The 15,721-nt window shown below is 39.1% G+C and overlaps 1 protein-coding gene across 2 annotated transcripts in view; it reads left to right on the top strand.

Moving 5' to 3' along the window:
- Npas3 (neuronal PAS domain protein 3) overlaps positions 1-15,721 on the top strand; it is an 883,936-nt gene that overhangs the window by 829,631 nt on the left and 38,584 nt on the right. The gene's annotated exons all lie outside the window — the stretch shown is intronic.

Genomic DNA, 15,721 nt, shown 5'->3' with positions numbered 1-15,721 from the left:
CAAAACAGAGAACAAAACATAAGTTACTGGTGAGAAATACTCTCTTACTTTATAGCATGATCTGTACCAAATTTCTTCCACTCATTTTGATCCAATATACTCCCTTGTCTTTATACCAAATAATATTCAGAATCACATTCATACTAAATTTAGGTATGATCCTCTTTAATGTTTTGCTTAGTTTATTGGGGTAACATCTATGCCCACCTGGCCTGTAATTTTTCAAGTTGGAAGGACTGAGCTGAATGTGTCATTCAAGTGGTAGAGTACTTGTCTAGGAAGCACAGGGCCCTGTGTTTCAGTCCCTAGTACCAAAGAAAAGGAAAGGAAAAAAATAAAACAAAAGGACCCAAAACTGTAAATTTTTAAAGAATTACTCTACAGGCAGCTGAGTCCTGGGTAAAAGCTCTTTAAGGAAGAATGAAATTAACAATATTATCGTTCTTAGCCTCCTCAAAGAAAGACGCTGTAGAATATAAAATACTTCTTTTAATTTGGTGCCAGTACTGGGGCTTGAACTCACAGCCTAGGCACTGTCCCTTATTTTTTCTCAAGGCCGGACATCTCACTGGAGTTATACCTCCACTTCCACTTTTTGCCGGTTAACTGTAGATAAGAGACTCCCAGACTTTTTGGTCCTGGCTGGCTTTGAACAGAGATCTTCAGATCTCAGCCTAGGATTATAGACATGAGCCAACAGCACACTGTTATTTTTATTATTCTCTATAAAAGGTGTCTTTTTCTCTCTTTTCATTGGAAAGATCTAGAAAGTATGTATCACTTTGCCCAAGGTCCCTAGTGGCCAGATCCCAAACATGTTAGCATGATAGAAGAATGCTAAGTTCTATGGTTTCGAGCCTCCACTATAAATCAGAAGTACAGAGCACCCCTAGGTTCCCAAGCACATTGACAGCACTATAGACCCACAGGGTGAAGCCACACTCTAGAACAGGCAAGAAATACCAACAAGGTACTCATAGGTGAAAAGAGGAGTATTTTTTCATGTCTTTACAAAGCATGCTTTTACTACCCATAGAGAAGACACTGCTAAGCCTGGAGAGACCCCCTTGTCCACTCAGCCTCTCTGCCCAGTACTTCTCCTTAGAGTAGACATCTGTGGAGATAGGCCACTCAAGCCCGTGTGACATTTCAGACCACAAAGTATCTTTTTCCTTCTGCATTCATAAATCACCCCTCCTAATCATGCTATCCAGTCCTAAAAACTTTAAAAGGATGGCACTCTGCTAGTGAAAATTCATAGGCACCTGCTCTTGATTTACTCCCTGCTTGGAATAATTTTTACACAGCTGTGATATTGCAGAATGACTGTTCAGAGTATCAAACAGTGAGGTTCAGTCAAGAAAGGATAGGTTGGATGTGTGGGTGAGAATGATTTCAGCTATTTCTTTTTTTTCCTACAGCATCATTAGTAATCTGTCATTTTAATAATAATAATTCCCTTCTGACATCACAGAGGCAAAAAGAAATCATCACTGATATCAAAAACAAGGTGATATTTCAGCTGTATTATTTCTCTGAAAATAAAATAGAAAGCTTTCTTACTCCCATGCTTTAAAGAAAGCAGAACAAGGCATATACTAACCCTAGAGCTTACCTACTTCACTTCCTTACAGACTGATAGAAAATATCTAACTAGTTTCAGAGTATAGGTTTTCCCTAAAGCTTTATATCTACATACTTGAAAGTTTTATGAAAGTAAGTTTTGTTTATAAGGACCAGAAAAAATGCAGGAAGAAGTCCCATATAACCAAGAATAATCTATCATTTTCACCTTCAATATCACCATTGGTCCAAAGTATTTGAGGATTGATTTTACTCCATCATGTGGTCAACACTGATTGTGTTCCTGTGTGTATTATATACTTCGCTGGGTGCTAAGAAAAAAAAGAAGGATAAAACCAAGTCCTTGGCCCAGAGAGCAGAGTCTAGACTTCGGCAGCCACATAAGAATGTGAAAGGTGCCATAAGAGAGGTGGGTTGGAGGACAGTAGGATCAAGTAAGTAAATTTGTGTGGCAGAGAAGAGGGAATATCAAAGACAGGATCATTATAGGCAGCTCTAACTATATAGACTTGCCGGGCAGAGCTGTCAGACAAAGAAACAGTATCAACAGAGACCTGAACGTTGAGTGCACTGAGCACAAAAAAAAAAAAAAAAAATGCTGGTGTCCTGGGAACCAGAGCAAATGTAGACAGGAGTGCAACCTTCATTTCACGTAATATCTCCATGGGATAATCAGCGTTCAGGGTATCTGAGATGGAAATTAAGAGTATTTCATGTTAACAAAATTTCTTGGATTCATTATTTTAAAAAAAAAAAAGAACATGACTTTTCTAACAAGGAGACTCTGAAGACTGTTCTTAAGCCTCTAAGAGAATAAGTATGTAGATTTAAGTAAGACATAGGGAAATCCATTTTACAATTTTCTCATATTATTTGTACTAGTCTCCCTGCATTTCTCCCAGTATCAGTGCAGGGATTTATATTCTGAGAGGAGCTCTATGATCTTCCTAGAACCAAAAGAGAGGAAAAAGCCAAAGGAACAAACAAAAATCTAAATGCAGTGAAATCTTAAATTGGAAAATGAATCAGAGTCACAAGTATAAACTAGACCTTGGTCACCCGAGCACCTGTTTTGGACACCGAAGACATGGATTCCTACAAATGTCTGTGAATTTGGCACAGTATACACAAATCCTACTTCTTAGAAAGCCTTGGGTTTCCCTTAGCTATAGTATTTAGTAAAACCTTGAGCCCTAACGATGATTTTTTTCCAGGACCATCAATGGCTCATGCCTATTATCCTAGCTACTCAGGAGTCTAAGATCTGAGGATTATGGTTCAAAGCCAGACTGGACAGAAAAGCCTATGAGATTCTTATCTCCAAATAGCTACTTCATTTTTAAAAAAAAGCCATAAGAGGAGTTGTGGTTCAAGTGGTATGCTCAAGGCATTAGCCTTGAGCATAAAGGCTCTGAGTTCAAGTCCTAGGACTGGCACCCCCAAAAATAATAATATGGTGATGATGACTTTTCCCTCACTAGGAAAATTCATTAACTTCTCATTTGCATTGTCTGTACAGCTTTTATACACACTACAGCAACCATCTGGGCACCAAGGCCCTTTGTTCCCCTCAGATCTTTGCATTTCACATCAGTTACAACTCATCTGTCATCAAACAACTTCTGTCAAGTTAACAGCACCTGAACACATAAAATATGAGCTTTATAACTATGAAAATATTCTATATTAGAAATTCTAATATATTCTATATTAGAAATATGAGAATTTTAAAAATTCAAATATATAACTACTAGATTTTCTGTAAGAGCAAATTTTCACCCCTTTACACTGCTTCTTCCTAGAAAATAAACTTTATATTACTGGATTGAGTGTTTAATATTCTGTTTTGTTTTTCATTTAGCTTAGTTATATAAGAGGGGAAATTAGTTATTTATGAGGGGAAAGATTTTATTGTTACTTAGCACGTTTTTACTGCATTTCAATCAATTTCACTGTATTGTTCTCCCCATTAATATTTCCTTAAAACAAACTTTCTACAAATTTCAGAAAAGGGATCTTGTCATTTCCCCCTATTTTTTCAGAGCCTGTATAGGCCTTCTCTTTCTACTGAACATAGTATGAAGGCTGTGCATGGTGGTACTTGCTGTAATCCCAGCTACTCAGGAGGCAAAAGCAAGAGGATCCTGAGTTCTAGACTAGCCTAGGAACCCTGTCTCAAAACTAATTTGAAAAGGGAGGAGAGAGGATGGGGACATAGCTCAAGTGGTAGAGCACTTGCAAAACCTTAGGTTCAATCTCCAGTACCACAAAGAAAAAATACATAATATGAAATAAAGCATCAGGCTTTGTATCACAGATTAGCTGAGTTGCTTGTTATCTGCTTGATTTTATAAACTTTCTATTAGCTTACATGAACTGCACAAAACCATTGGTTTCAGTGTGTGTGTGTGTGTGTGTGTGTGTGTGTGTGTGTAGGAATGGGGAAACCAGTCCTGGGTTTAAACTCAGGGCCTGGGTGCTACCCCTTAGCTTTCTTGCTCAAGGCTAACACTACCACTTGAGCCATAGCTCCACTTCTGGCTTTTTTTGGTAGTTAATTGAAGATAAGAGTCTCACAGACTTTTCTGCTCAGATCTCAGCCTCCTGAGTAGCTAGGATTACAGGCATGAGCTACCAGTGCCTTGTCTCATTGTTATATTTTTATATGTGTATATAATGTACTTTGATCATTACTCTCTCTTGTCCTACCCCACCTCCTCCTGCTAGTCCCTTCTACTTCCCAAATATTCCCCTTTTAACTGTCTTTTTAAAAAGTCCAAGTTCCTCATAGAAGAGAAACCATGCAACATTTGTCTTTCCAGTGTTGGCTTATTTTGTTTAACTTTCATTTTCCTACAAAGGACATCATTTCATTCTTCTTTATGCTTAAGTAATATTCCATTGTCTTTATTACATTTTCTTTATCTATTCATCTATAGATGGACACATAGCCTGCTTCCATAATTTAAGTGTTATGAATAGTCCTGCAAAAACATGGGTGTTCTTATTTTTCTTTTCCAGATGTCTTTTTTCCTCCAGATAATGAATGCTCTCAATTGTTCTCAAACACATCCTCTCTATTATCACTAAGTTGATCTAACCCTGTGGAGTTGCCAATCTATGCAACAGCTTTTTAGGAATAGATCTTCCTATGTGAGTCACCACTCTGGATTGAAGGAAAATCATAGCCCCAGTTGGTTCTTGGTTCTTTTTCATTTCCATATGCAGAGGCTAGGAAAGTGAACTGGACACAAATGGGCTTGGGTTTGATTTCTTTGCATATGTGAAAGCCACACAGAGCTGATACACAATAAACAAACATGCATTATGGGTTGTTTTCAGTCACTTTATAGACATACACATTCATAAATTTTGATACGATTGTAAGAAGCTGACTTTGATGGGCCCAAACTCACAGACCAGCTTTTGATCATGGGAGCAACCACAGTCTAACTTTATGTTGATAATTTATCAGCCCTTCTCCGTCAAGGAAAATTGTTTTTAGTGCTTGCCTATTAGCAATCAGATACATAATATGAAATTGAGTTTTGGGGAGGACGTTCTACCATCTGTCTTTCTGATATTTTCCTTCCAATGTTTTATGCTCAAATTCAACTCTCTGTGTAGCAGAATACTACTAAATAGGATTTTCCCATAATATGGGCACTTAACAAGAAAAATGAGCCAGATACCCTGTCATCTTTTAACTTGCAGAGTTTTAGAAAAGGAAAATCACTGATACCCCCCTCTCCAAAATCTGGGTATTATCATTCAACTGTTCTTCAAATGTTGCCTATCTTCCGAAGCCTCCTTGGGTAAGGCTGGTTTTTCATAAAGCAAAGTTCATTAATGGGCTTTTTGAAAAGTATTTTTTAAAATTTACAAAAATAAGCCTTGAAGAAAAAATGAAAAGCAACATGAGGTTAAGAAAATGGAGCTCTGACTCGCTGATTTGAACAACAGAGATGTGTCTAATTTTCCTTCCAAATACCTGCCTCAGGAAAATCACCTCTGCTGCTATTGGATTATACTTTTCAAAACATGCTGAAGATGATTCTTTTAAATTGTTAAGAGGAAAAAGTAGCATACTGCACAATGTATGCAGAAAGATGGTTCAAAAGAATACTGGCAGGCCTTTCCTGTGTAAGTGTGGCAGGTGTTTATTATACTATAAATTCCATCACTGATTTGGGCCAGTTTAGATTGATTCTGCAGTAGATGTAAGTAATGAACCTTTCATTGTAAAAGAAAGGAGAAAAATAGGAGGAGGAGGAGGAGGAGGAGGAGGAGGAAGAGGAGGAAGAGAAGGAAGAGGAGGAAGAGGAAGAGAAGTTGACAGCAGTGGAAGGAGGAGGAGCCAATATACTGGAGGAACTGGAACTCTACAAACTGTAGAGTTCATTTAGTCACAGATCATGTAGTCACTACAAAACCGAGATAGATAGATAGATAGATAGATAGATAGATAGATAGATAGATAGATAGATAGATAGATAGATAGATAGATAGCTTCAGCAGCTACAACAATTGAATACAATAGGAGTACTTCTTAAGGAAGGAAAAGCATTTATTTTTTCTTAACCCTTACTTTCCAAACTTGTTCCATCTCATCTTCCCTTCCCCCACTGCCTAAAGTGAGGTAAGATTTCATGATGCAAGAGATAAAATATGGAGCGTTCCTTTCTTGCTATAGTTTACATCGTACACGTCCCCAAATGCCAATGTTAAAGGCTTAGTCCCTGGGATAGTGCTCTTGGGAGGTGCAGGAGACTTTAGGAGGGTAGGTCCTGGTGGGAGGTCTTTAGGTCATTTGGGAGGTATCCTTTTTTAATAGATATTTTTATTGTAAAAATACTGTACAGAGGGGTTACAATTACATGAGTAAGGCAATGAGTACATTTCCTATTGAGCATTGTTATCCCCTCCTTTGTTTTTCCCCTACCATCCCTTCCCTCCCCACCTCCCCAACTCCTCCCCTTAACAGTATGCACTTAAAGGAGATTGTGGGTCCCTTTGTCCCCCACTTTGCTGGCTCTCACTTCTTGGACATGATGTGAGCAGTTTTTCTCTACTATATACTCCCATAATACATGCTGCCCCAAGCTTGAAAGTGTGAACCAAAATAAGCCTTACTATCTCAGGTATTTGTTATAGTGATGGAAAGCTGACTAATACAGTAGAGAAACTTAGCCTCTGTCCGTTCCCAATGCCTAGAACTAAATGGATTCTTAGCTCAAGAGACGTTCCCAAGGGGTTAAAATATAATGCTCTTCTGTTTAGACATTTGTAAAGAGGAAAATCAATTACCTGAAGGAGTTGAGCCTATTAAGGTAACTAGTAAGAGTAACAGTAACGCTACTCAGAGGCACTGTATGATCCCTGAGGTAAGGACTAGAGAAAGAAGTGAGTGAATGGACAAAACTGAGAGAGTAAAGCCTTACATTTGATATTCTTTAACAGTGCTACAGAAATGGGCAAAATGTATGAGGTGGAACAGAATGTGATTTGGAATCACAAGTGGAAATAAAGTAGAGTGGGTTTGGGGACAGCAAAGGGAGAGGGGAATATGGAAAGGGAAGACATCAGAATCATACTGTACCACCAAGGAGGCCAAGAAAATGCTCATTTCATTCTTACCCCACCACTCCCATCTCTGACCTGATCTTCATAGACACTAAGGAGTAGAGGAAGAGCTGTAGGCTGAGGCCATGCCCAAAGTACTGGCCCCTGGGTACAGGATCTGTGTCATCATCTTTATCCCATTGAATTTTCAGGAAGAAAACGGCAAAGCCTCTACAGTCCTTTTGTCTCCAAGAACAAATGCCATAAATTCATCTAAGAGTCCTTTCCTATATTTCCTTTTCTCTATTCCTGTTTCAAATCTTAGAATGTACAATTGAAAGGCCTATAGATGGGGGTTTGATTAGTGTGAGTAAGAAGAGCTGACAGCATGGGCCAGTGGAGGCTTCCTTGAAATGCACACATTTCTTGAGGTCACTTGAGGCGATGCACAGAGGAGACCCTGGATACAGCAGGCAAGTCTTTAGACATGCACAGTGAGAGCCAGCCACATAGGGAAGCCAGAATCAAATGTAGGAGGCACATATTGGACAACACAAGCAGGGTGCCAGGCCCAAAGTGGACATTTCCAGCTCCAAAGGAAACCTGACCTGGGTATCACCTGTTACTCTTAGCATTATTGGAGCTCACTTTCAGTCCCCCTCCCAGCACCTCAATACCTGGGCCTAGGACAAAAGAGAAGATATGTGGTGTGACAATGGTAAGAGTTGCAAGGTATTGTCTTGAATCCTATTTTAGTAGGAGATTATAAATAATTTTAGTTCCATTCACAGGGATGAAACAGCTTCAAACTGTACCTGAAGATTCAATAGTATGCAACAGCACATGGTCATGTTAGAATTTGAGCATGTAGTTTAAAAAATTAGAGCTATTAAGAAAACTGAAATGCTAGTGGACCTCCAGAACCATTTGGGGTGTCATGGGGGTCAGGGCAGAGATGTCAGATAGGTTATAGACAAAGAAAAACATGGTTATACATCGTTCCAAAATACCTAGAAAATTTGATAGGAATATTTATGACCAATTAAGACTACCACAGGGTCATTTGGTGTGTTGCATAAAAATTACCCATTAAAAGAGTGATATTTGTACTGGAGTTGAGTCACATTTAAGATCCGAATCTAAACTCTAGCTATCAGCTATGCAGTATTAGTCATTCCAGTTCAGTAAAGACACCACACAGAAATAAAAACTAACTTATTAAATGTTGAAACTACATATCAATATAGATATTTACAAATAGTATGTGTCAACTAATATAAAAATGATCTTGTAATTTTGAATGACTTGGTAGAACACATGTAGCTTTGGTCTTAGAACCAACAACTATAGGTTTTAGTCCTAGTTTTGTTTGGCATGTATTTGACCTTGGGAAACTCTTAGCCTGCCTGAGCTTGTTGAAAGGAATAATAGCACCTTTTCTGAGACATCATAGAGTTATTATGATGTTAATCTAAGATATTATGAGTGAAAATATTCTGTAAACCTTATGTGACTGTAACTACCCAATATTATTTTTTGTAACTATAAAGTCTAGAATTTTAGCATTTCAGAAGATATTGGAATAGCTTCTGTTTACCACTCAGAATTCATCTTCCTTTTACTCTATTTCTGTTTGTAGAGCACTTCTTTTTTGTAAAGCAAAACCAAAGTTTTCCTTCACACAAAAAAATTGCTAATAGGAGCCTTCATAACATCTATTTCTGAAGAGGACAAAAGCAGAAAGCATAAAGAAGAGGAGGAAAATAGATGGGAATTACCACTAGGTCTGCTGTCCCCACAGTAAGGTTGTATGTGGGTTGCAACTGAGTAAAGAATTATATTAAGTAGCCATGAACCAAGGTTGTTATGAAGAAGTCACACCCTAGACCCAATGGCCTCTTTGAGATCCTCACCACTGATGTTTACTTAGGTTAATGGTAGAGATTAGCTATCTAGTGGTAATATTGTCCAACTTTGAGTTTTCTATTTTATTGATTAGTGATGAAAATATAAGTATCCCTGTTTGTACTTACTCAAGATGATCTGTTACTAGAATCTACTATGATAGAGACCGTTGGTTCCTGGAGGTAGAAGTAGAATAGTCTCTTTAGTGCCCCGATGAGCCAAACACACCTGCTATACATTTACTTCCTCCCCTTCTTTAAGTACTCAGTGTGTACAACAAACAACTAACCCCCAAGAAGACTCTTACTAATATAAATTTTTAAAGAGAAATCCATAATGAAAGGTTTTTCAAGTAAAATGGAGAGCTGAACAGCTTTGGACTGCCCAGATGGATCAGAATAGGAATCGAAAGTGGCAGGAGACCCAAGGCAGACTATGAATGCAAACACTGAGCTTACAGGGATGGCAGAACTGTATTTTAGCTATGTAATCACAACAAAACACTTCATTTCTCTTGGCCTCCACTTCCCTATTTCTAGAATGGAGATATTAATACCTGCTTTCCCTGGCTATTGTAAAGATCCAGAGAAATAAAGTGAAGAACTTTGTGAGTTCTCACCGTGGATAGATGTTGCATTCAGTAATTTTCCAATAGGCCAGGGCTTACAAACTATACAGAGAAGCAATTCACATTCTGTGACTCTAAGAAAAAAAATAGAGAGTAGGAAGAATAGTAGCTTTGGACTAGGGTGGCCAAAGGAAAAGGAGATTTACCATAAGCTGTAAAGAATGGGTATTATTTCCACCAATGAAAAGGAACATAGAAGGGATTAATTGTCTAAAAGGTGGAGTGAGCCAAGGAATTTCTGGAGAAGCAAAACCAAGGTGGATCCAGCAAAAACTGAAAAACATTCAGAGTCCAGAGAAGATAAGCCAGGTTGTGAAGCTGGGGCTTCACTATCCCAAGACTTGTATAATACCCTAATGGTCTGAATTATATTCCAAAATCAATCAAGATTCTTGAAGAGTAAGTGAATAATAGTACTTTGTAGCTTAATAATGCAGTACTGTACAGAGGTAGCCTGAATCTCACTGCATCATTCCTTTCTTAAAGCAATTTTGCAAGATGGGGATGAAAATGGTAATCATCCACATTTGATATATGGGAAATTGAGGCTCAGAGACACAGGGCCTTTAGTTTTCCTATTCAAGGCTGATACTTGGCCACCTGAGTCACAGCTCCACTTCCTGCTTTTTGGAGATAAGAATCTCACAGACTTTCCTGCCCACGCTGTTCTCAAATTATGATGCTCAGATCTCAGCCTACTGAGTAGTTAAGATTACAAGGGTGTGCGGGTGATGCCTGGAAAAAGTTCTCTTCTTACATCTGGGGTCAGACCACATAATCCTTCGGTCCTTCTGAGTTTGTACACAAGTCATAGTTCCTTTCTCCGGAAGAGGTAGCATTCCACAGTCCAGCCAGCTTCCCACACCCCAGCGTTTTCCCATTCATCTGCTCAACTTTGTCATCACTCTGCGGTCCTCAATTACTGAACATGAGATGAAGTTTCATGCCTATGGTTTAAGTTCCACTCCCATGGGAGTGACAGAGAGGTTCAAGTACTAGAGGGCCTGCTTAGCAAGTGTGAGGCCCTCAATCCCCTCACTCATCCACAAATGTAACCTCCAATGTAACCTCCTCCTTGTACAAGAGCACTTCCTTTGTGCTTGGTTGGACCTCTTCCCCAGCTGCGCAGCCTCTCATTCTGGATCTGGCTCACATGCCCATCTCCCTGGGTTTAGCAGAGTGCTGGCTCCTGGGAAAGGTTCAAATCATGAAAAGTAAAGAAAAATGGCAAAAGAGAAGCTTAGCAAGAAGGAAATTAACTTAATTTTCCTGTCTCTTCTAAAATGTATCCCTTGCTACAAATTTCTCTCCATGAAAGATAAAACTCATTTAAACCTTGCATATTCGACAAAGGAGCTGCTTCCCTTCCTCTGCCTATTAAGATGCTGGGTAGTTTTACTTTCATAGCCAAGGTTTTTCTTATTCCTTACTCAGCAGAAAAAAAAAAACCCTCCCTTAACAAAAGGAAGAAACTGACATCTTTTGGATTGATAGATGTCAAGGGGACACTACCATCTAATTTCCTTGTTGATTAATTTGAAGGTAATTTCCTAGTAACCCAGGCTTCCAAAAAATGTATTTTAAGTGGCATGTTGGTAAAAGAAAATTAATTTCTCTACGTTAAACTTGCCAGCTTTTGAATTAATTGCATGAGCATAACAATCAATTAATAAATGTTAAGCAAACAAGGGAAAGTTGGTCAATTAAAAATGACAAAATTGATTCCAAGGGTAGATAAACCAAAAGATTGTCATAATGCTCATTTCTAAGTTTAGATATCCTGCCTCTATAAACCTTCCTCCCACTTTTCAATACAGCATTCAAATTGCTGAAGCTTCATTATAATTTCTTTTAAATAAATTACCATCTAAGCCCTCCTCACTGCTTTATCAGAATTAAAGGAACCACACAAGCAGCAGACCTATAGCAGCTATCAGAAGTGGTCACTGCTTTGGGAAGATATGCCTCTCACATTTCTCTGCCTTAGTGGGGATTTGGGGGAGTGAGGGAGAGTTGTTTTGTTTTGTATCAGTCCTGGGTCTTGAACTCAGGGCCTGGGCACTGTCCCTGAGCTTTATTTGCTCAAAGCTGATATCTACCACTTGGGTCACAGCTTCACTTCCAGGTTTTGGTTGTTAATTGAAGGTAAAAGTCTCACAAACTTTCCTGCCTGCTGTGGCTTCAAGTTGTAATCCCCAGATCTCAGCTTCCTCAGTAGCTAGGAACACAGGCATGAGCCACTGGTGCCCAGCTGATATTTTTAAGACAGGAAGCATTTGCAAACAGGCAAACCAATGTTCTCTAAATACTCTAAATATTTGCCGGTACAATGTGCCAGGAGGAAGCTCTGTACTTTCTGCTGATCAGATACCACCGGGCACAGTGAGAAATGCCAGGGCTTAGGGAGACTGCTAGGTCTTTTCACAGCATTCAAAAGGCACCTTCTGAAATTCAGTGCCATTCATACTTTTAGATCTCAGGTGAGACATAACCTAGGATGTATTAGATTTACCACCCTGCTCCAGAAAGGGGTTCTCATGGAAACATTGGAAATGATGTCTAATGGCATCAAAAATATGCTGGATATTGGTAGTTCATGCCTGTAATCCTATCTACTCAGGAGGCTGAGATCTGAGATCGCAGTTCGAAGCCAGTCCAGGTAGTTCCACTAAACTGGAACTGTGGCTCAAGCGGTAGAGTGCCAACCTTGAGTAATATTAAGTAAAGTAAGCCAGACCCAAAGAAACATAGGTCACATGGTTTCCCTCATTTGTGATAACTAGAATGTGCCTATAAATCTACAAATAAACACACTGGATGATAAAAAAATGAAAACAAGTTATACCAGGGGGGACGGACATACAAAGCAACAAAGAAATCATCTTATAAATATGTTAGAAACAATAGTAAGAAAGAAAAACCATTTGAGTCCTTATCTTGGGGTTCATTTCGCTTAACATCAACCCATTGCAACAATGAGATGTACAAGACATCATGTTGAAAAACGAACTTTACAACTTGGGGGTGGGGCAGGGGAGACGGGAGGACAGGAATGGTAAAGGGAGACAAAGGAAGAGACAACAATGCTTGATGAGAAATGTATTTATTACCTTGCTCATGTAACTGTAACCCCTCTGTACAGTATTTTCACCATTAAAAATTAATTAAAAAAATAAAATGCACTGGGACATGATAAATTATACAAGTTTCTAGACATTCACACAGAGAGAGACCAAAGGAGGATATTCTTTTTTTTTCTTCTTCTTCTTTTTTTTTGGTCCGGTCGTGGGGCCTGAACTCTGGGCCTGGGCACTGTCCCTCAGCTCTTCAGCTCAAGGCTAGCACTCTACCACTTGAGCCACAGCGCCACTTCTGGCTTTTTTCTTTTTGCTTATGTGGTGCTGAGGAATCGAACCCAGGGCCTCATGCATGCAAGGCAAGCACTCTACCACTAAGCCACCTTCCCAGCCCCCAAAGGAGGATATTCTTAAGAGAAAATCACAAAGGCACAATAGCTATGTGCATGCAATCATATATAATAATAGTTATCAAAATGAACTCCAGGAAATGGACACAAGAGATTTTTTCCCCTTTGTTGCTGTTTTTTTTATTTTTTTTTCCTTTAGTCTTGTTAGTTTATCTGTCTTTGGGAGAGCACAGGACGGGAGGGGGAGCACAAAAATGGTGAAGCAAAGGGTAAACAATTGCTGCTGGAGTGATACTCACTGCTGCAGTGATACTCACTAGCCACTAGGTTGAAAATGAACTATACAACTTGTGGGTGGAGATGGGGGGAAAACAGAGAGCAGGAGGGAAGAGGAGGGACTGTTCAAAAAGAAATGTACTTTTTATCTGGCTTATGTAACTGTAACCCCTCTGTACATCACCTTTACAAAATAACAATAAATAATTTTTTTAAAAAGAATCTCAAGGAGAGAACCCAAGCCCTGAGTTCAAGCCCCAGGACTAGCAAAAAAAAATGTATCTATATTTAAAGTATACAAAGAATAAAATTTGTCTAGTGAAAGTAGCCTAGAGTGTGTGTATGCTTTCTTGCTATAGGACATAGCTGACATTTGCATGGCTTGCTCTGCTTGTCTTTTTTTTTTTCTTGCTCTGCTTGTCTTTAAGACTTAGTGTATTTCATCACAAAATACATCCCTTGTCCTCTTAGACATGGACTGAAAAAAAATAGACAGCATGACATGTGCATCATTCATTTCCCATTTTTTCCAAGGGCGTTTAACATAATGTATATGTATAAAGTTTCTAAACAATTCTATTTGTGTAATGCAAAAAGTTATCTGAACAAAGCCTGTGGGAAAACCAACACTAAAGAAGCACATGTAAACTTTTCCAATGGATTCTTCATTTGAATGTAGACAACTTCTCAATCATAATGAAATCACACCAAAACTCATCCCCAAGATTGTGTCTTCTATGAGCCTTTTCCCTCTCAGTAAGTAGCACTGCCCTCCATCCTGAGCTCTGGACAAAACTTGGGCTCATCCTTCAGCTCCATATTTAATATATTAACAATTCTACCCTCTGTCAAGCTCTGTCAATTCTACCTTCATGGCTTATCCAGAATCCAGCTAGGTAGCACCATTTCCTCCTGAGCTACCACCTTCTCTTGTGCTTAGCAGAAGCCTCCTATCTGGAATTCTTCATGATTTCACCTGTATCTACAGAGCAGACATTTCATACAGCCCGAAACATGGGGCAGAACACATCGTTCACCACTGTCCACTTCATTACTGCATCCTAAAAGCCCTGAGCAGTAACTCAGAGTAGATGAATGTAATATTTTGAGCGAATGAAAGTGTGTGGTTTGGCTCAGTGCTAGTGGCTTTTATCTCCAATTTGCCACAAAAATAAAACCCCAAAAAACAAAACAAAACCAAAAACCCTGGAAATGGAGCTGTGGCTCAAGTGGTAGAGTGCCATCTTGAGGGGGGCATGGTGACCAGGCCCTGAGTTCAAGCTCCAGTAACAAAAAACAAAAAAGTTTAGACAAGATACACAGAATGACTAATTAAACACTTGAATACTTAACAGAAGCATAACCATGTAGAAAACAGGGAGGAATAGGACACCTGCCTCTGTATCTCAGTAATTCACCCACCTGTCAATTTAAAACTCACCTCATTCTTCCCTACAAAGGTGTTAATGGAAAAGAAGGCATTAGGGGTGAATGGGGTTTTCTGCCTAAAGCCTCTCCTTGGAGGGCTATGTTTACTGAAACCAAAGCAGAACTAAAAACTGGAGTGCTGATTCTAGTTGTAAACAGTTGCCTGTTTGGCAGTCATGTGCTCGGTAATCAAAAGAATCATTACATAGTTTGCTAAAATCCCAGGGAAATAGCACAAAATGTGATATTTTGGCACTAATGAGGTGGTGCCCGAAGAAGTGTGATTTTAATTATGATAGATTTGGAGAATCCATTGCAAAACTGCAGGAGAACAGCATGCTCTACCCAGTTCTAGGGAAAGTGCATTAATATCCCATGTTTTTGTTTTATTTAGTCTTTGCTAGCTGTGTGGAGAATCACCCAAGGTAATGATAGAGCTACTAGGCACTACATCAAATAGAACCCTACATAGTAACTTTATTTTCTCTTCCTATAAAATGAATGGGGACTGTGCTACAGAAGAATATTGGTCTTGAGTTGTCTTACAAGTTACAAGATTGATTTGCTTGGCGTCTGTCTGTTCTGATCCTGCATCCCCTTTCTAGAAACTTCTATCCTGTAGAGGTTGAAAAGTCACTGCTTAGTCTACAGGTTCACTGTACTTTCACACTGGCTTTTGGAGAACTGCTCTTCATTCAAAGGATTCTTCTGGGTTGGGGTGAATGCTGGTAGAAGTTTGCATACAAGCAGTGTTGCTGATTGCTTCACTAGAACCCTGAGCACCTCAAAAGCCATTTGCTTTCAAGTTTCTTTAAGTGGTATTAGGAGAAAATATCCTCAAGGCATTATCTTTAAAGGGGACTTCAAATGTTCCCCCAGAAAAAAACATAATAATAAAAGTATAGCACAGT

This window comes from Dipodomys ordii, unplaced genomic scaffold (genome assembly GCF_000151885.1).
Source record: "Dipodomys ordii isolate 6190 unplaced genomic scaffold, Dord_2.0 Scaffold168, whole genome shotgun sequence".
Lineage (NCBI taxonomy): Eukaryota > Metazoa > Chordata > Mammalia > Rodentia > Heteromyidae > Dipodomys > Dipodomys ordii.
The sequence above is the reverse complement of the archived record's forward strand: the minus strand, read 5'-3'. Positions and strand labels throughout refer to the sequence as shown.